The 19,182-nt window shown below is 44.4% G+C and overlaps 29 non-coding genes across 29 annotated transcripts; all 29 read right to left on the bottom strand.

The window, feature by feature from the left end:
- Positions 1–1,076: 1,076 nt before the first annotated feature.
- On the bottom strand, positions 1,077–1,147 carry trnag-gcc. The gene has a single exon. It is a non-coding gene; the product is annotated as a tRNA-Gly (tRNA).
- Positions 1,148–1,261: 114 nt separating this feature from the next.
- Positions 1,262–1,333, bottom strand: trnad-guc. Its single transcript has one exon. It is a non-coding gene; the product is annotated as a tRNA-Asp (tRNA).
- Positions 1,334–2,938: 1,605 nt separating this feature from the next.
- On the bottom strand, positions 2,939–3,009 carry trnag-gcc. The gene has a single exon. It is a non-coding gene; the product is annotated as a tRNA-Gly (tRNA).
- Positions 3,010–3,123: 114 nt separating this feature from the next.
- trnad-guc lies at positions 3,124–3,195 on the bottom strand. The gene has a single exon. It is a non-coding gene; the product is annotated as a tRNA-Asp (tRNA).
- A 1,605-nt stretch (positions 3,196–4,800) lies between these two features.
- On the bottom strand, positions 4,801–4,871 carry trnag-gcc. The gene has a single exon. It is a non-coding gene; the product is annotated as a tRNA-Gly (tRNA).
- A 717-nt stretch (positions 4,872–5,588) lies between these two features.
- trnag-gcc lies at positions 5,589–5,659 on the bottom strand. Its single transcript has one exon. It is a non-coding gene; the product is annotated as a tRNA-Gly (tRNA).
- Positions 5,660–5,773: 114 nt separating this feature from the next.
- On the bottom strand, positions 5,774–5,845 carry trnad-guc. The gene has a single exon. It is a non-coding gene; the product is annotated as a tRNA-Asp (tRNA).
- Positions 5,846–6,376: 531 nt separating this feature from the next.
- On the bottom strand, positions 6,377–6,447 carry trnag-gcc. The gene has a single exon. It is a non-coding gene; the product is annotated as a tRNA-Gly (tRNA).
- A 114-nt stretch (positions 6,448–6,561) lies between these two features.
- trnad-guc lies at positions 6,562–6,633 on the bottom strand. Its single transcript has one exon. It is a non-coding gene; the product is annotated as a tRNA-Asp (tRNA).
- Positions 6,634–7,689: 1,056 nt separating this feature from the next.
- trnag-gcc lies at positions 7,690–7,760 on the bottom strand. The gene has a single exon. It is a non-coding gene; the product is annotated as a tRNA-Gly (tRNA).
- Positions 7,761–7,874: 114 nt separating this feature from the next.
- On the bottom strand, positions 7,875–7,946 carry trnad-guc. Its single transcript has one exon. It is a non-coding gene; the product is annotated as a tRNA-Asp (tRNA).
- A 531-nt stretch (positions 7,947–8,477) lies between these two features.
- trnag-gcc lies at positions 8,478–8,548 on the bottom strand. The gene has a single exon. It is a non-coding gene; the product is annotated as a tRNA-Gly (tRNA).
- A 114-nt stretch (positions 8,549–8,662) lies between these two features.
- Positions 8,663–8,734, bottom strand: trnad-guc. Its single transcript has one exon. It is a non-coding gene; the product is annotated as a tRNA-Asp (tRNA).
- Positions 8,735–9,802: 1,068 nt separating this feature from the next.
- On the bottom strand, positions 9,803–9,873 carry trnag-gcc. The gene has a single exon. It is a non-coding gene; the product is annotated as a tRNA-Gly (tRNA).
- A 902-nt stretch (positions 9,874–10,775) lies between these two features.
- On the bottom strand, positions 10,776–10,847 carry trnad-guc. The gene has a single exon. It is a non-coding gene; the product is annotated as a tRNA-Asp (tRNA).
- A 519-nt stretch (positions 10,848–11,366) lies between these two features.
- Positions 11,367–11,437, bottom strand: trnag-gcc. Its single transcript has one exon. It is a non-coding gene; the product is annotated as a tRNA-Gly (tRNA).
- A 114-nt stretch (positions 11,438–11,551) lies between these two features.
- On the bottom strand, positions 11,552–11,623 carry trnad-guc. The gene has a single exon. It is a non-coding gene; the product is annotated as a tRNA-Asp (tRNA).
- A 1,068-nt stretch (positions 11,624–12,691) lies between these two features.
- Positions 12,692–12,762, bottom strand: trnag-gcc. Its single transcript has one exon. It is a non-coding gene; the product is annotated as a tRNA-Gly (tRNA).
- Positions 12,763–12,876: 114 nt separating this feature from the next.
- trnad-guc lies at positions 12,877–12,948 on the bottom strand. The gene has a single exon. It is a non-coding gene; the product is annotated as a tRNA-Asp (tRNA).
- Positions 12,949–14,016: 1,068 nt separating this feature from the next.
- On the bottom strand, positions 14,017–14,087 carry trnag-gcc. Its single transcript has one exon. It is a non-coding gene; the product is annotated as a tRNA-Gly (tRNA).
- A 114-nt stretch (positions 14,088–14,201) lies between these two features.
- Positions 14,202–14,273, bottom strand: trnad-guc. Its single transcript has one exon. It is a non-coding gene; the product is annotated as a tRNA-Asp (tRNA).
- A 1,056-nt stretch (positions 14,274–15,329) lies between these two features.
- trnag-gcc lies at positions 15,330–15,400 on the bottom strand. Its single transcript has one exon. It is a non-coding gene; the product is annotated as a tRNA-Gly (tRNA).
- A 114-nt stretch (positions 15,401–15,514) lies between these two features.
- trnad-guc lies at positions 15,515–15,586 on the bottom strand. Its single transcript has one exon. It is a non-coding gene; the product is annotated as a tRNA-Asp (tRNA).
- A 519-nt stretch (positions 15,587–16,105) lies between these two features.
- On the bottom strand, positions 16,106–16,176 carry trnag-gcc. Its single transcript has one exon. It is a non-coding gene; the product is annotated as a tRNA-Gly (tRNA).
- A 114-nt stretch (positions 16,177–16,290) lies between these two features.
- On the bottom strand, positions 16,291–16,362 carry trnad-guc. Its single transcript has one exon. It is a non-coding gene; the product is annotated as a tRNA-Asp (tRNA).
- Positions 16,363–17,430: 1,068 nt separating this feature from the next.
- On the bottom strand, positions 17,431–17,501 carry trnag-gcc. The gene has a single exon. It is a non-coding gene; the product is annotated as a tRNA-Gly (tRNA).
- A 114-nt stretch (positions 17,502–17,615) lies between these two features.
- On the bottom strand, positions 17,616–17,687 carry trnad-guc. Its single transcript has one exon. It is a non-coding gene; the product is annotated as a tRNA-Asp (tRNA).
- A 1,056-nt stretch (positions 17,688–18,743) lies between these two features.
- On the bottom strand, positions 18,744–18,814 carry trnag-gcc. Its single transcript has one exon. It is a non-coding gene; the product is annotated as a tRNA-Gly (tRNA).
- A 114-nt stretch (positions 18,815–18,928) lies between these two features.
- On the bottom strand, positions 18,929–19,000 carry trnad-guc. Its single transcript has one exon. It is a non-coding gene; the product is annotated as a tRNA-Asp (tRNA).
- Positions 19,001–19,182: the final 182 nt, after the last annotated feature.

The following is a 19,182-nucleotide window of genomic DNA, read 5'->3' as shown; positions in this document are numbered from 1 at the left end:
AACGAGGAGCTGGTGTGGTGGACGTTTGAAAAAACGTGGAGCATTGGTACTAACTATACGTTTGCAGTGTTGGGCTTTAACACTTCTAACAAAAACATCTGTATAGACTGAATGGTTAGAGCTAGAAACTACTGTGACCCCTCTATGGAAAGCTGAGACTCTCACGAAAACGTACATGTAATCGATTTCGCTCTATACCACTCACAGGCCACACACTCGTAGTTAGAAGGTGACGTGTTTGTGGGATGTCCCAGGACATTGTCACAAATGCCAAACTCAAGACAGTTGTCGATGACTAGTTGGTTACTCGTTTCCCATTTAACAACTTAAGCCTTGCACAAAGTAAATCACCTCACACACTGGACATCTACAATGGATTCACCAAAGTCTTCTGAGAATGAGTAAATGTCCAAACTGAAAATGAAAGCAAAGTCAGATTTTTCAAGAGTCAGTTGAGATTTCTGTTGGCCTGGCAATCGAGCACAGATTTCTCCCTCAGGGGTTCGCGTGACCGGCGGGGATACTCACCACTATACTAACGAGGAGCTGGTGTGGTGGACGTTTGAAAAAACGTGGAGCATTGGTACTAACTATACGTTTGCAGTGTTGGGCTTTAACACTTCTAACAAAAACATCTGTATAGACTGAATGGTTAGAGCTAGAAACTACTGTGACCCCTCTATGGAAAGCTGAGACTCTCACGAAAACGTACATGTAATCGATTTCGCTCTATACCACTCACAGGCCACACACTCGTAGTTAGAAGGTGACGTGTTTGTGGGATGTCCCAGGACATTGTCACAAATGCCAAACTCAAGACAGTTGTCGATGACTAGTTGGTTACTCGTTTCCCATTTAACAACTTAAGCCTTGCACAAAGTAAATCACCTCACACACTGGACATCTACAATGGATTCACCAAAGTCTTCTGAGAATGAGTAAATGTCCAAACTGAAAATGAAAGCAAAGTCAGATTTTTCAAGAGTCAGTTGAGATTTCTGTTGGCCTGGCAATCGAGCACAGATTTCTCCCTCAGGGGTTTGCATACTTCTCGAAATTACATGTTCAAAACATCCTGCATTGGCCGGGAATCGAACCCGGGCCTCCCGCGTGGCAGGCGAGAATTCTACCACTGAACAACCAATGCCTTGGAATACTGAGATAATGCTGGAAAATCGTATCATAAAGCTTTATCTCCAAGCATATTTTTCACATAGTGGGCTCAGCTACATTGTTCACCCTAAAAAAGAAGCAGTCCTTTCTCCCCGTCGGGGAATTGAACCCCGGTCTCCCGCGTGACAGGCGGGGATACTCACCACTATACTAACGAGGAGCTGGTGTGGTGGACGTTTGAAAAAACGTGGAGCATTGGTACTAACTATACGTTTGCAGTGTTGGGCTTTAACACTTCTAACAAAAACATCTGTATAGACTGAATGGTTAGAGCTAGAAACTACTGTGACCCCTCTATGGAAAGCTGAGACTCTCACGAAAACGTACATGTAATCGATTTCGCTCTATACCACTCACAGGCCACACACTCGTAGTTAGAAGGTGACGTGTTTGTGGGATGTCCCAGGACATTGTCACAAATGCCAAACTCAAGACAGTTGTCGATGACTAGTTGGTTACTCGTTTCCCATTTAACAACTTAAGCCTTGCACAAAGTAAATCACCTCACACACTGGACATCTACAATGGATTCACCAAAGTCTTCTGAGAATGAGTAAATGTCCAAACTGAAAATGAAAGCAAAGTCAGATTTTTCAAGAGTCAGTTGAGATTTCTGTTGGCCTGGCAATCGAGCACAGATTTCTCCCTCAGGGGTTCGCGTGACAGGCGGGGATACTCACCACTATACTAACGAGGAGCTGGTGTGGTGGACGTTTGAAAAAACGTGGAGCATTGGTACTAACTATACGTTTGCAGTGTTGGGCTTTAACACTTCTAACAAAAACATCTGTATAGACTGAATGGTTAGAGCTAGAAACTACTGTGACCCCTCTATGGAAAGCTGAGACTCTCACGAAAACGTACATGTAATCGATTTCGCTCTATACCACTCACAGGCCACACACTCGTAGTTAGAAGGTGACGTGTTTGTGGGATGTCCCAGGACATTGTCACAAATGCCAAACTCAAGACAGTTGTCGATGACTAGTTGGTTACTCGTTTCCCATTTAACAACTTAAGCCTTGCACAAAGTAAATCACCTCACACACTGGACATCTACAATGGATTCACCAAAGTCTTCTGAGAATGAGTAAATGTCCAAACTGAAAATGAAAGCAAAGTCAGATTTTTCAAGAGTCAGTTGAGATTTCTGTTGGCCTGGCAATCGAGCACAGATTTCTCCCTCAGGGGTTCGCGTGACAGGCGGGGATACTCACCACTATACTAACGAGGAGCTGGTGTGGTGGACGTTTGAAAAAACGTGGAGCATTGGTACTAACTATACGTTTGCAGTGTTGGGCTTTAACACTTCTAACAAAAACATCTGTATAGACTGAATGGTTAGAGCTAGAAACTACTGTGACCCCTCTATGGAAAGCTGAGACTCTCACGAAAACGTACATGTAATCGATTTCGCTCTATACCACTCACAGGCCACACACTCGTAGTTAGAAGGTGACGTGTTTGTGGGATGTCCCAGGACATTGTCACAAATGCCAAACTCAAGACAGTTGTCGATGACTAGTTGGTTACTCGTTTCCCATTTAACAACTTAAGCCTTGCACAAAGTAAATCACCTCACACACTGGACATCTACAATGGATTCACCAAAGTCTTCTGAGAATGAGTAAATGTCCAAACTGAAAATGAAAGCAAAGTCAGATTTTTCAAGAGTCAGTTGAGATTTCTGTTGGCCTGGCAATCGAGCACAGATTTCTCCCTCAGGGGTTTGCATACTTCTCGAAATTACATGTTCAAAACATCCTGCATTGGCCGGGAATCGAACCCGGGCCTCCCGCGTGGCAGGCGAGAATTCTACCACTGAACAACCAATGCCTTGGAATACTGAGATAATGCTGGAAAATCGTATCATAAAGCTTTATCTCCAAGCATATTTTTCACATAGTGGGCTCAGCTACATTGTTCACCCTAAAAAAGAAGCAGTCCTTTCTCCCCGTCGGGGAATTGAACCCCGGTCTCCCGCGTGACAGGCGGGGATACTCACCACTATACTAACGAGGAGCTGGTGTGGTGGACGTTTGAAAAAACGTGGAGCATTGGTACTAACTATACGTTTGCAGTGTTGGGCTTTAACACTTCTAACAAAAACATCTGTATAGACTGAATGGTTAGAGCTAGAAACTACTGTGACCCCTCTATGGAAAGCTGAGACTCTCACGAAAACGTACATGTAATCGATTTCGCTCTATACCACTCACAGGCCACACACTCGTAGTTAGAAGGTGACGTGTTTGTGGGATGTCCCAGGACATTGTCACAAATGCCAAACTCAAGACAGTTGTCGATGACTAGTTGGTTACTCGTTTCCCATTTAACAACTTAAGCCTTGCACAAAGTAAATCACCTCACACACTGGACATCTACAATGGATTCACCAAAGTCTTCTGAGAATGAGTAAATGTCCAAACTGAAAATGAAAGCAAAGTCAGATTTTTCAAGAGTCAGTTGAGATTTCTGTTGGCCTGGCAATCGAGCACAGATTTCTCCCTCAGGGGTTCGCGTGACAGGCGGGGATACTCACCACTATACTAACGAGGAGCTGGTGTGGTGGACGTTTGAAAAAACGTGGAGCATTGGTACTAACTATACGTTTGCAGTGTTGGGCTTTAACACTTCTAACAAAAACATCTGTATAGACTGAATGGTTAGAGCTAGAAACTACTGTGACCCCTCTATGGAAAGCTGAGACTCTCACGAAAACGTACATGTAATCGATTTCGCTCTATACCACTCACAGGCCACACACTCGTAGTTAGAAGGTGACGTGTTTGTGGGATGTCCCAGGACATTGTCACAAATGCCAAACTCAAGACAGTTGTCGATGACTAGTTGGTTACTCGTTTCCCATTTAACAACTTAAGCCTTGCACAAAGTAAATCACCTCACACACTGGACATCTACAATGGATTCACCAAAGTCTTCTGAGAATGAGTAAATGTCCAAACTGAAAATGAAAGCAAAGTCAGATTTTTCAAGAGTCAGTTGAGATTTCTGTTGGCCTGGCAATCGAGCACAGATTTCTCCCTCAGGGGTTCGCGTGACAGGCGGGGATACTCACCACTATACTAACGAGGAGCTGGTGTGGTGGACGTTTGAAAAAACGTGGAGCATTGGTACTAACTATACGTTTGCAGTGTTGGGCTTTAACACTTCTAACAAAAACATCTGTATAGACTGAATGGTTAGAGCTAGAAACTACTGTGACCCCTCTATGGAAAGCTGAGACTCTCACGAAAACGTACATGTAATCGATTTCGCTCTATACCACTCACAGGCCACACACTCGTAGTTAGAAGGTGACGTGTTTGTGGGATGTCCCAGGACATTGTCACAAATGCCAAACTCAAGACAGTTGTCGATGACTAGTTGGTTACTCGTTTCCCATTTAACAACTTAAGCCTTGCACAAAGTAAATCACCTCACACACTGGACATCTACAATGGATTCACCAAAGTCTTCTGAGAATGAGTAAATGTCCAAACTGAAAATGAAAGCAAAGTCAGATTTTTCAAGAGTCAGTTGAGATTTCTGTTGGCCTGGCAATCGAGCACAGATTTCTCCCTCAGGGGTTTGCATACTTCTCGAAATTACATGTTCAAAACAACCTGCATTGGCCGGGAATCGAACCCGGGCCTCCCGCGTGGCAGGCGAGAATTCTACCACTGAACAACCAATGCCTTGGAATACTGAAATAATGCTCGAAAATCGTATCATAAAGCTTTATCTCCAAGCATATTTTTCGCATAGTGGGCTCAGCTACATTGTTCACCCTAAAAAAAAAGCAGTCCTTTCTCCCCGTCGGGGAATTGAACCCCGGTCTCCCGCGTGACAGGCGGGGATACTCACCACTATACTAACAAGGAGCTGGTGTGGTGGACGTTTGAAAAAACGTGGAGCATTGGTACTAACTATACGTTTGCAGTGTTGGGCTTTAACACTTCTAACAAAAACATCTGTATAGACTGAATGGTTAGAGCTAGAAACTACTGTGACCCCTCTATGGAAAGCTGAGACTCTCACGAAAACGTACATGTAATCGATTTCGCTCTATACCACTCACAGGCCACACACTCGTAGTTAGAAGGTGACGTGTTTGTGGGATGTCCCAGGACATTGTCACAAATGCCAAACTCAAGACAGTTGTCGATGACTAGTTGGTTACTCGTTTCCCATTTAACAACTTAAGCCTTGCACAAAGTAAATCACCTCACACACTGGACATCTACAATGGATTCACCAAAGTCTTCTGAGAATGAGTAAATGTCCAAACTGAAAATGAAAGCAAAGTCAGATTTTTCAAGAGTCAGTTGAGATTTCTGTTGGCCTGGCAATCGAGCACAGATTTCTCCCTCAGGGGTTTGCATACTTCTCGAAATTACATGTTCAAAACAACCTGCATTGGCCGGGAATCGAACCCGGGCCTCCCGCGTGGCAGGCGAGAATTCTACCACTGAACAACCAATGCCTTGGAATACTGAGATAATGCTGGAAAATCGTATCATAAAGCTTTATCTCCAAGCATATTTTTCGCATAGTGGGCTCAGCTACATTGTTCACCCTAAAAAAAAAGCAGTCCTTTCTCCCCGTCGGGGAATTGAACCCCGGTCTCCCGCGTGACAGGCGGGGATACTCACCACTATACTAACGAGGAGCTGGTGTGGTGGACGTTTGAAAAAACGTGGAGCATTGGTACTAACTATACGTTTGCAGTGTTGGGCTTTAACACTTCTAACAAAAACATCTGTATAGACTGAATGGTTAGAGCTAGAAACTACTGTGACCCCTCTATGGAAAGCTGAGACTCTCACGAAAACGTACATGTAATCGATTTCGCTCTATACCACTCACAGGCCACACACTCGTAGTTAGAAGGTGACGTGTTTGTGGGATGTCCCAGGACATTGTCACAAATGCCAAACTCAAGACAGTTGTCGATGACTAGTTGGTTACTCGTTTCCCATTTAACAACTTAAGCCTTGCACAAAGTAAATCACCTCACACACTGGACATCTACAATGGATTCACCAAAGTCTTCTGAGAATGAGTAAATGTCCAAACTGAAAATGAAAGCAAAGTCAGATTTTTCAAGAGTCAGTTGAGATTTCTGTTGGCCTGGCAATCGAGCACAGATTTCTCCCTCAGGGGTTTGCATACTTCTCGAAATTACATGTTCAAAACAACCTGCATTGGCCGGGAATCGAACCCGGGCCTCCCGCGTGGCAGGCGAGAATTCTACCACTGAACAACCAATGCCTTGGAATACTGAGATAATGCTGGAAAATCGTATCATAAAGCTTTATCTCCAAGCATATTTTTCGCATAGTGGGCTCAGCTACATTGTTCACCCTAAAAAAAAAGCAGTCCTTTCTCCCCGTCGGGGAATTGAACCCCGGTCTCCCGCGTGACAGGCGGGGATACTCACCACTATACTAACGAGGAGCTGGTGTGGTGGACGTTTGAAAAAACGTGGAGCATTGGTACTAACTATACGTTTGCAGTGTTGGGCTTTAACACTTCTAACAAAAACATCTGTATAGACTGAATGGTTAGAGCTAGAAACTACTGTGACCCCTCTATGGAAAGCTGAGACTCTCACGAAAACGTACATGTAATCGATTTCGCTCTATACCTCTCACAGGCCACACACTCGTAGTTAGAAGGTGACGCGTTTGTGGGATGTCCCAGGACATTGTCACAAATGCCAAACTCAAGACAGTTGTCGATGACTAGTTGGTTACTCGTTTCCCATTTAACAACTTAAGCCTTGCACAAAGTAAATCACCTCACACACTGGACATCTACAATGGATTCACCAAAGTCTTCTGAGAATGAGTAAATGTCCAAACTGAAAATGAAAGCAAAGTCAGATTTTTCAAGAGTCAGTTGAGATTTCTGTTGGCCTGGCAATCGAGCACAGATTTCTCCCTCAGGGGTTCGCGTGACAGGCGGGGATACTCACCACTATACTAACGAGGAGCTGGTGTGGTGGACGTTTGAAAAAACGTGGAGCATTGGTACTAACTATACGTTTGCAGTGTTGGGCTTTAACACTTCTAACAAAAACATCTGTATAGACTGAATGGTTAGAGCTAGAAACTACTGTGACCCCTCTATGGAAAGCTGAGACTCCCACGAAAACGTACATGTAATCGATTTCGCTCTATACCACTCACAGGCCACACACTCGTAGTTAGAAGGTGACGTGTTTGTGGGATGTCCCAGGACATTGTCACAAATGCCAAACTCAAGACAGTTGTCGTTACTCGTTTCCCATTTAACAACTTAAGCCTTGCACAAAGTAAATCACCTCACACACTGGACATCTACAATGGATTCACCAAAGTCTTCTGAGAATGAGTAAATGTCCAAACTGAAAATGAAAGCAAAGTCAGATTTTTCAAGAGTCAGTTGAGATTTCTGTTGGCCTGGCAATCGAGCACAGATTTCTCCCTCAGGGGTTTGCATACTTCTCGAAATTACATGTTCTAAACATCCTGCATTGGCCGGGAATCGAACCCGGGCCTCCCGCGTGGCAGGCGAGAATTCTACCACTGAACAACCAATGCCTTGGAATACTGAGATAATGCTGGAAAATCGTATCATAAAGCTTTATCTCCAAGCATATTTTTCGCATAGTGGGCTCAGCTACATTGTTCACCCTAAAAAAAAAGCAGTCCTTTCTCCCCGTCGGGGAATTGAACCCCGGTCTCCCGCGTGACAGGCGGGGATACTCACCACTATACTAACGAGGAGCTGGTGTGGTGGACGTTTGAAAAAACGTGGAGCATTGGTACTAACTATACGTTTGCAGTGTTGGGCTTTAACACTTCTAACAAAAACATCTGTATAGACTGAATGGTTAGAGCTAGAAACTACTGTGACCCCTCTATGGAAAGCTGAGACTCTCACGAAAACGTACATGTAATCGATTTCGCTCTATACCACTCACAGGCCACACACTCGTAGTTAGAAGGTGACGTGTTTGTGGGATGTCCCAGGACATTGTCACAAATGCCAAACTCAAGACAGTTGTCGATGACTAGTTGGTTACTCGTTTCCCATTTAACAACTTAAGCCTTGCACAAAGTAAATCACCTCACACACTGGACATCTACAATGGATTCACCAAAGTCTTCTGAGAATGAGTAAATGTCCAAACTGAAAATGAAAGCAAAGTCAGATTTTTCAAGAGTCAGTTGAGATTTCTGTTGGCCTGGCAATCGAGCACAGATTTCTCCCTCAGGGGTTTGCATACTTCTCGAAATTACATGTTCAAAACAACCTGCATTGGCCGGGAATCGAACCCGGGCCTCCCGCGTGGCAGGCGAGAATTCTACCACTGAACAACCAATGCCTTGGAATACTGAGATAATGCTGGAAAATCGTATCATAAAGCTTTATCTCCAAGCATATTTTTCGCATAGTGGGCTCAGCTACATTGTTCACCCTAAAAAAAAAGCAGTCCTTTCTCCCCGTCGGGGAATTGAACCCCGGTCTCCCGCGTGACAGGCGGGGATACTCACCACTATACTAACGAGGAGCTGGTGTGGTGGACGTTTGAAAAAACGTGGAGCATTGGTACTAACTATACGTTTGCAGTGTTGGGCTTTAACACTTCTAACAAAAACATCTGTATAGACTGAATGGTTAGAGCTAGAAACTACTGTGACCCCTCTATGGAAAGCTGAGACTCTCACGAAAACGTACATGTAATCGATTTCGCTCTATACCTCTCACAGGCCACACACTCGTAGTTAGAAGGTGACGCGTTTGTGGGATGTCCCAGGACATTGTCACAAATGCCAAACTCAAGACAGTTGTCGATGACTAGTTGGTTACTCGTTTCCCATTTAACAACTTAAGCCTTGCACAAAGTAAATCACCTCACACACTGGACATCTACAATGGATTCACCAAAGTCTTCTGAGAATGAGTAAATGTCCAAACTGAAAATGAAAGCAAAGTCAGATTTTTCAAGAGTCAGTTGAGATTTCTGTTGGCCTGGCAATCGAGCACAGATTTCTCCCTCAGGGGTTCGCGTGACAGGCGGGGATACTCACCACTATACTAACGAGGAGCTGGTGTGGTGGACGTTTGAAAAAACGTGGAGCATTGGTACTAACTATACGTTTGCAGTGTTGGGCTTTAACACTTCTAACAAAAACATCTGTATAGACTGAATGGTTAGAGCTAGAAACTACTGTGACCCCTCTATGGAAAGCTGAGACTCTCACGAAAACGTACATGTAATCGATTTCGCTCTATACCACTCACAGGCCACACACTCGTAGTTAGAAGGTGACGCGTTTGTGGGATGTCCCAGGACATTGTCACAAATGCCAAACTCAAGACAGTTGTCGATGGCTAGTTGGTTACTCGTTTCCCATTTAACAACTTAAGCCTTGCACAAAGTAAATCACCTCACACACTGGACATCTACAATGGATTCACCAAAGTCTTCTGAGAATGAGTAAATGTCCAAACTGAAAATGAAAGCAAAGTCAGATTTTTCAAGAGTCAGTTGAGATTTCTGTTGGCCTGGCAATCGAGCACAGATTTCTCCCTCAGGGGTTTGCATACTTCTCGAAATTACATGTTCAAAACATCCTGCATTGGCCGGGAATCGAACCCGGGCCTCCCGCGTGGCAGGCGAGAATTCTACCACTGAACAACCAATGCCTTGGAATACTGAGATAATGCTGGAAAATCGTATCATAAAGCTTTATCTCCAAGCATATTTTTCGCATAGTGGGCTCAGCTACATTGTTCACCCTAAAAAAAAAGCAGTCCTTTCTCCCCGTCGGGGAATTGAACCCCGGTCTCCCGCGTGACAGGCGGGGATACTCACCACTATACTAACAAGGAGCTGGTGTGGTGGACGTTTGAAAAAACGTGGAGCATTGGTACTAACTATACGTTTGCAGTGTTGGGCTTTAACACTTCTAACAAAAACATCTGTATAGACTGCATGGTTAGAGCTAGAAACTACTGTGACCCCTCTATGGAAAGCTGAGACTCTCACGAAAACGTACATGTAATCGATTTCGCTCTATACCACTCACAGGCCACACACTCGTAGTTAGAAGGTGACGTGTTTGTGGGATGTCCCAGGACATTGTCACAAATGCCAAACTCAAGACAGTTGTCGATGACTAGTTGGTTACTCGTTTCCCATTTAACAACTTAAGCCTTGCACAAAGTAAATCACCTCACACACTGGACATCTACAATGGATTCACCAAAGTCTTCTGAGAATGAGTAAATGTCCAAACTGAAAATGAAAGCAAAGTCAGATTTTTCAAGAGTCAGTTGAGATTTCTGTTGGCCTGGCAATCGAGCACAGATTTCTCCCTCAGGGGTTTGCATACTTCTCGAAATTACATGTTCAAAACAACCTGCATTGGCCGGGAATCGAACCCGGGCCTCCCGTGTGGCAGGCGAGAATTCTACCACTGAACAACCAATGCCTTGGAATACTGAGATAATGCTGGAAAATCGTATCATAAAGCTTTATCTCCAAGCATATTTTTCGCATAGTGGGCTCAGCTACATTGTTCACCCTAAAAAAAAAGCAGTCCTTTCTCCCCGTCGGGGAATTGAACCCCGGTCTCCCGCGTGACAGGCGGGGATACTCACCACTATACTAACGAGGAGCTGGTGTGGTGGACGTTTGAAAAAACGTGGAGCATTGGTACTAACTATACGTTTGCAGTGTTGGGCTTTAACACTTCTAACAAAAACATCTGTATAGACTGAATGGTTAGAGCTAGAAACTACTGTGACCCCTCTATGGAAAGCTGAGACTCTCACGAAAACGTACATGTAATCGATTTCGCTCTATACCACTCACAGGCCACACACTCGTAGTTAGAAGGTGACGTGTTTGTGGGATGTCCCAGGACATTGTCACAAATGCCAAACTCAAGACAGTTGTCGTTACTCGTTTCCCATTTAACAACTTAAGCCTTGCACAAAGTAAATCACCTCACACACTGGACATCTACAATGGATTCACCAAAGTCTTCTGAGAATGAGTAAATGTCCAAACTGAAAATGAAAGCAAAGTCAGATTTTTCAAGAGTCAGTTGAGATTTCTGTTGGCCTGGCAATCGAGCACAGATTTCTCCCTCAGGGGTTTGCATACTTCTCGAAATTACATGTTCAAAACATCCTGCATTGGCCGGGAATCGAACCCGGGCCTCCCGCGTGGCAGGCGAGAATTCTACCACTGAACAACCAATGCCTTGGAATACTGAGATAATGCTGGAAAATCGTATCATAAAGCTTTATCTCCAAGCATATTTTTCGCATAGTGGGCTCAGCTACATTGTTCACCCTAAAAAAAAAGCAGTCCTTTCTCCCCGTCGGGGAATTGAACCCCGGTCTCCCGCGTGACAGGCGGGGATACTCACCACTATACTAACGAGGAGCTGGTGTGGTGGACGTTTGAAAAAACGTGGAGCATTGGTACTAACTATACGTTTGCAGTGTTGGGCTTTAACACTTCTAACAAAAACATCTGTATAGACTGAATGGTTAGAGCTAGAAACTACTGTGACCCCTCTATGGAAAGCTGAGACTCTCACGAAAACGTACATGTAATCGATTTCGCTCTATACCTCTCACAGGCCACACACTCGTAGTTAGAAGGTGACGCGTTTGTGGGATGTCCCAGGACATTGTCACAAATGCCAAACTCAAGACAGTTGTCGATGACTAGTTGGTTACTCGTTTCCCATTTAACAACTTAAGCCTTGCACAAAGTAAATCACCTCACACACTGGACATCTACAATGGATTCACCAAAGTCTTCTGAGAATGAGTAAATGTCCAAACTGAAAATGAAAGCAAAGTCAGATTTTTCAAGAGTCAGTTGAGATTTCTGTTGGCCTGGCAATCGAGCACAGATTTCTCCCTCAGGGGTTCGCGTGACAGGCGGGGATACTCACCACTATACTAACGAGGAGCTGGTGTGGTGGACGTTTGAAAAAACGTGGAGCATTGGTACTAACTATACGTTTGCAGTGTTGGGCTTTAACACTTCTAACAAAAACATCTGTATAGACTGAATGGTTAGAGCTAGAAACTACTGTGACCCCTCTATGGAAAGCTGAGACTCTCACGAAAACGTACATGTAATCGATTTCGCTCTATACCACTCACAGGCCACACACTCGTAGTTAGAAGGTGACGCGTTTGTGGGATGTCCCAGGACATTGTCACAAATGCCAAACTCAAGACAGTTGTCGATGGCTAGTTGGTTACTCGTTTCCCATTTAACAACTTAAGCCTTGCACAAAGTAAATCACCTCACACACTGGACATCTACAATGGATTCACCAAAGTCTTCTGAGAATGAGTAAATGTCCAAACTGAAAATGAAAGCAAAGTCAGATTTTTCAAGAGTCAGTTGAGATTTCTGTTGGCCTGGCAATCGAGCACAGATTTCTCCCTCAGGGGTTTGCATACTTCTCGAAATTACATGTTCAAAACATCCTGCATTGGCCGGGAATCGAACCCGGGCCTCCCGCGTGGCAGGCGAGAATTCTACCACTGAACAACCAATGCCTTGGAATACTGAGATAATGCTGGAAAATCGTATCATAAAGCTTTATCTCCAAGCATATTTTTCGCATAGTGGGCTCAGCTACATTGTTCACCCTAAAAAAAAAGCAGTCCTTTCTCCCCGTCGGGGAATTGAACCCCGGTCTCCCGCGTGACAGGCGGGGATACTCACCACTATACTAACGAGGAGCTGGTGTGGTGGACGTTTGAAAAAACGTGGAGCATTGGTACTAACTATACGTTTGCAGTGTTGGGCTTTAACACTTCTAACAAAAACATCTGTATAGACTGAATGGTTAGAGCTAGAAACTACTGTGACCCCTCTATGGAAAGCTGAGACTCTCACGAAAACGTACATGTAATCGATTTCGCTCTATACCTCTCACAGGCCACACACTCGTAGTTAGAAGGTGACGCGTTTGTGGGATGTCCCAGGACATTGTCACAAATGCCAAACTCAAGACAGTTGTCGATGACTAGTTGGTTACTCGTTTCCCATTTAACAACTTAAGCCTTGCACAAAGTAAATCACCTCACACACTGGACATCTACAATGGATTCACCAAAGTCTTCTGAGAATGAGTAAATGTCCAAACTGAAAATGAAAGCAAAGTCAGATTTTTCAAGAGTCAGTTGAGATTTCTGTTGGCCTGGCAATCGAGCACAGATTTCTCCCTCAGGGGTTCGCGTGACAGGCGGGGATACTCACCACTATACTAACGAGGAGCTGGTGTGGTGGACGTTTGAAAAAACGTGGAGCATTGGTACTAACTATACGTTTGCAGTGTTGGGCTTTAACACTTCTAACAAAAACATCTGTATAGACTGAATGGTTAGAGCTAGAAACTACTGTGACCCCTCTATGGAAAGCTGAGACTCTCACGAAAACGTACATGTAATCGATTTCGCTCTATACCACTCACAGGCCACACACTCGTAGTTAGAAGGTGACGCGTTTGTGGGATGTCCCAGGACATTGTCACAAATGCCAAACTCAAGACAGTTGTCGATGGCTAGTTGGTTACTCGTTTCCCATTTAACAACTTAAGCCTTGCACAAAGTAAATCACCTCACACACTGGACATCTACAATGGATTCACCAAAGTCTTCTGAGAATGAGTAAATGTCCAAACTGAAAATGAAAGCAAAGTCAGATTTTTCAAGAGTCAGTTGAGATTTCTGTTGGCCTGGCAATCGAGCACAGATTTCTCCCTCAGGGGTTTGCATACTTCTCGAAATTACATGTTCAAAACATCCTGCATTGGCCGGGAATCGAACCCGGGCCTCCCGCGTGGCAGGCGAGAATTCTACCACTGAACAACCAATGCCTTGGAATACTGAGATAATGCTGGAAAATCGTATCATAAAGCTTTATCTCCAAGCATATTTTTCGCATAGTGGGCTCAGCTACATTGTTCACCCTAAAAAAAAAGCAGTCCTTTCTCCCCGTCGGGGAATTGAACCCCGGTCTCCCGCGTGACAGGCGGGGATACTCACCACTATACTAACGAGGAGCTGGTGTGGTGGACGTTTGAAAAAACGTGGAGCATTGGTACTAACTATACGTTTGCAGTGTTGGGCTTTAACACTTCTAACAAAAACATCTGTATAGACTGAATGGTTAGAGCTAGAAACTACTGTGACCCCTCTATGGAAAGCTGAGACTCTCACGAAAACGTACATGTAATCGATTTCGCTCTATACCTCTCACAGGCCACACACTCGTAGTTAGAAGGTGACGCGTTTGTGGGATGTCCCAGGACATTGTCACAAATGCCAAACTCAAGACAGTTGTCGATGACTAGTTGGTTACTCGTTTCCCATTTAACAACTTAAGCCTTGCACAAAGTAAATCACCTCACACACTGGACATCTACAATGGATTCACCAAAGTCTTCTGAGAATGAGTAAATGTCCAAACTGAAAATGAAAGCAAAGTCAGATTTTTCAAGAGTCAGTTGAGATTTCTGTTGGCCTGGCAATCGAGCACAGATTTCTCCCTCAGGGGTTCGCGTGACAGGCGGGGATACTCACCACTATACTAACGAGGAGCTGGTGTGGTGGACGTTTGAAAAAACGTGGAGCATTGGTACTAACTATACGTTTGCAGTGTTGGGCTTTAACACTTCTAACAAAAACATCTGTATAGACTGAATGGTTAGAGCTAGAAACTACTGTGACCCCTCTATGGAAAGCTGAGACTCTCACGAAAACGTACATGTAATCGATTTCGCTCTATACCACTCACAGGCCACACACTCGTAGTTAGAAGGTGACGCGTTTGTGGGATGTCCCAGGACATTGTCACAAATGCCAAACTCAAGACAGTTGTCGTTACTCGTTTCCCATTTAACAACTTAAGCCTTGCACAAAGTAAATCACCTCACACACTGGACATCTACAATGGATTCACCAAAGTCTTCTGAGAATGAGTAAATGTCCAAACTGAAAATGAAAGCAAAGTCAGATTTTTCAAGAGTCAGTTGAGATTTCTGTTGGCCTGGCAATCGAGCACAGATTTCTCCCTCAGGGGTTTGCATACTTCTCGAAATTACATGTTCTAAACATCCTGCATTGGCCGGGAATCGAACCCGGGCCTCCCGCGTGGCAGGCGAGAATTCTACCACTGAACAACCAATGCCTTGGAATACTGAGATAATGCTGGAAAATCGTATCATAAAGCTTTATCTCCAAGCATATTTTTCGCATAGTGGGCTCAGCTACATTGTTCACCCTAAAAAAAAAGCAGTCCTTTCTCCCCGTCGGGGAATTGAACCCCGGTCTCCCGCGTGACAGGCGGGGATACTCACCACTATACTAACGAGGAGCTGGTGTGGTGGACGTTTGAAAAAACGTGGAGCATTGGTACTAACTATACGTTTGCAGTGTTGGGCTTTAACACTTCTAACAAAAACATCTGTATAGACTGAATGGTTAGAGCTAGAAACTACTGTGACCCCTCTATGGAAAGCTGAGACTCTCACGAAAACGTACATGTAATCGATTTCGCTCTATACCACTCACAGGCCACACACTCGTAGTTAGAAGGTGACGCGTTTGTGGGATGTCCCAGGACATTGTCACAAATGCCAAACTCAAGACAGTTGTCGTTACTCGTTTCCCATTTAACAACTTAAGCCTTGCACAAAGTAAATCACCTCACACACTGGACATCTACAATGGATTCACCAAAGTCTTCTGAGAATGAGTAAATGTCCAAACTGAAAATGAAAGCAAAGTCAGATTTTTCAAGAGTCAGTTGAGATTTCTGTTGGCCTGGCAATCGAGCACAGATTTCTCCCTCAGGGGTTTGCATACTTCTCGAAATTACATGTTCAAAACATCCTGCATTGGCCGGGAATCGAACCCGGGCCTCCCGCGTGGCAGGCGAGAATTCTACCACTGAACAACCAATGCCTTGGAATACTGAGATAATGCTGGAAAATCGTATCATAAAGCTTTATCTCCAAGCATATTTTTCGCATAGTGGGCTCAGCTACATTGTTCACCCTAAAAAAAAAGCAGTCCTTTCTCCCCGTCGGGGAATTGAACCCCGGTCTCCCGCGTGACAGGCGGGGATACTCACCACTATACTAACGAGGAGCTGGTGTGGTGGACGTTTGAAAAAACGTGGAGCATTGGTACTAACTATACGTTTGCAGTGTTGGGCTTTAACACTTCTAACAAAAACATCTGTATAGACTGAATGGTTAGAGCTAGAAACTACTGTGACCCCTCTATGGAAAGCTGAGACTCTCACGAAAACGTACATGTAATCGATTTCGCTCTATACCTCTCACAGGCCACACACTCGTAGTTAGAAGGTGACGCGTTTGTGGGATGTCCCAGGACATTGTCACAAATGCCAAACTCAAGACAGTTGTCGATGACTAGTTGGTTACTCGTTTCCCATTTAACAACTTAAGCCTTGCACAAAGTAAATCACCTCACACACTGGACATCTACAATGGATTCACCAAAGTCTTCTGAGAATGAGTAAATGTCCAAACTGAAAATGAAAGCAAAGTCAGATTTTTCAAGAGTCAGTTGAGATTTCTGTTGGCCTGGCAATCGAGCACAGATTTCTCCCTCAGGGGTTCGCGTGACAGGCGGGGATACTCACCACTATACTAACGAGGAGCTGGTGTGGTGGACGTTTGAAAAAACGTGGAGCATTGGTACTAACTATACGTTTGCAGTGTTGGGCTTTAACACTTCTAACAAAAACATCTGTATAGACTGAATGGTTAGAGCTAGAAACTACTGTGACCCCTCTATGGAAAGCTGAGACTCTCACGAAAACGTACATGTAATCGATTTCGCTCTATACCACTCACAGGCCACACACTCGTAGTTAGAAGGTGACGCGTTTGTGGGATGTCCCAGGACATTGTCACAAATGCCAAACTCAAGACAGTTGTCGATGGCTAGTTGGTTACTCGTTTCCCATTTAACAACTTAAGCCTTGCACAAAGTAAATCACCTCACACACTGGACATCTACAATGGATTCACCAAAGTCTTCTGAGAATGAGTAAATGTCCAAACTGAAAATGAAAGCAAAGTCAGATTTTTCAAGAGTCAGTTGAGATTTCTGTTGGCCTGGCAATCGAGCACAGATTTCTCCCTCAGGGGTTTGCATACTTCTCAAAATTACATGTTCAAAACATCCTGCATTGGCCGGGAATCGAACCCGGGCCTCCCGCGTGGCAGGCGAGAATTCTACCACTGAACAACCAATGCCTTGGAATACTGAGATAATGCTGGAAAATCGTATCATAAAGCTTTATCTCCAAGCATATTTTTCGCATAGTGGGCTCAGCTACATTGTTCACCCTAAAAAAAAAGCAGTCCTTTCTCCCCGTCGGGGAATTGAACCCCGGTCTCCCGCGTGACAGGCGGGGATACTCACCACTATACTAACGAGGAGCTGGTGTGGTGGACGTTTGAAAAAACGTGGAGCATTGGTACTAACTATACGTTTGCAGTGTTGGGCTTTAACACTTCTAACAAAAACATCTGTATAGACTGAATGGTTAGAGCTAGAAACTACTGTGACCCCTCTATGGAAAGCTGAGACTCTCACGAAAACGTACATGTAATCGATTTCGCTCTATACCTCTCACAGGCCACACACTCGTAGTTAGAAGGTGACGCGTTTGTGGGATGTCCCAGGACATTGTCACAAATGCCAAACTCAAGACAGTTGTCGATGACTAGTTGGTTACTCGTTTCCCATTTAACAACTTAAGCCTTGCACAAAGTAAATCACCTCACACACTGGACATCTACAATGGATTCACCAAAGTCTTCTGAGAATGAGTAAATGTCCAAACTGAAAATGAAAGCAAAGTCAGATTTTTCAAGAGTCAGTTGAGATTTCTGTTGGCCTGGCAATCGAGCACAGATTTCTCCCTCAGGGGTTCGCGTGACAGGCGGGGATACTCACCACTATACTAACGAGGAGCTGGTGTGGTGGACGTTTGAAAAAACGTGGAGCATTGGTACTAACTATACGTTTGCAGTGTTGGGCTTTAACACTTCTAACAAAAACATCTGTATAGACTGAATGGTTAGAGCTAGAAACTACTGTGACCCCTCTATGGAAAGCTGAGACTCTCACGAAAACGTACATGTAATCGATTTCGCTCTATACCACTCACAGGCCACACACTCGTAGTTAGAAGGTGACGCGTTTGTGGGATGTCCCAGGACATTGTCACAAATGCCAAACTCAAGACAGTTGTCGTTACTCGTTTCCCATTTAACAACTTAAGCCTTGCACAAAGTAAATCACCTCACACACTGGACATCTACAATGGATTCACCAAAGTCTTCTGAGAATGAGTAAATGTCCAAACTGAAAATGAAAGCAAAGTCAGATTTTTCAAGAGTCAGTTGAGATTTCTGTTGGCCTGGCAATCGAGCACAGATTTCTCCCTCAGGGGTTTGCATACTTCTCGAAATTACATGTTCTAAACATCCTGCATTGGCCGGGAATCGAACCCGGGCCTCCCGCGTGGCAGGCGAGAATTCTACCACTGAACAACCAATGCCTTGGAATACTGAGATAATGCTGGAAAATCGTATCATAAAGCTTTATCTCCAAGCATATTTTTCGCATAGTGGGCTCAGCTACATTGTTCACCCTAAAAAAAAAGCAGTCCTTTCTCCCCGTCGGGGAATTGAACCCCGGTCTCCCGCGTGACAGGCGGGGATACTCACCACTATACTAACGAGGAGCTGGTGTGGTGGACGTTTGAAAAAACGTGGAGCATTGGTACTAACTATACGTTTGCAGTGTTGGGCTTTAACACTTCTAACAAAAACATCTGTATAGACTGAATGGTTAGAGCTAGAAACTACTGTGACCCCTCTATGGAAAGCTGAGACTCTCACGAAAACGTACATGTAATCGATTTCG

Source organism: Oncorhynchus mykiss, unplaced genomic scaffold (genome assembly GCF_013265735.2).
Source record: "Oncorhynchus mykiss isolate Arlee unplaced genomic scaffold, USDA_OmykA_1.1 un_scaffold_291, whole genome shotgun sequence".
In the NCBI taxonomy this organism is placed as follows: domain Eukaryota; kingdom Metazoa; phylum Chordata; class Actinopteri; order Salmoniformes; family Salmonidae; genus Oncorhynchus; species Oncorhynchus mykiss.
Note: the sequence above shows the minus strand (reverse complement) of the source record. Positions and strands in the feature narration are given on the sequence as shown.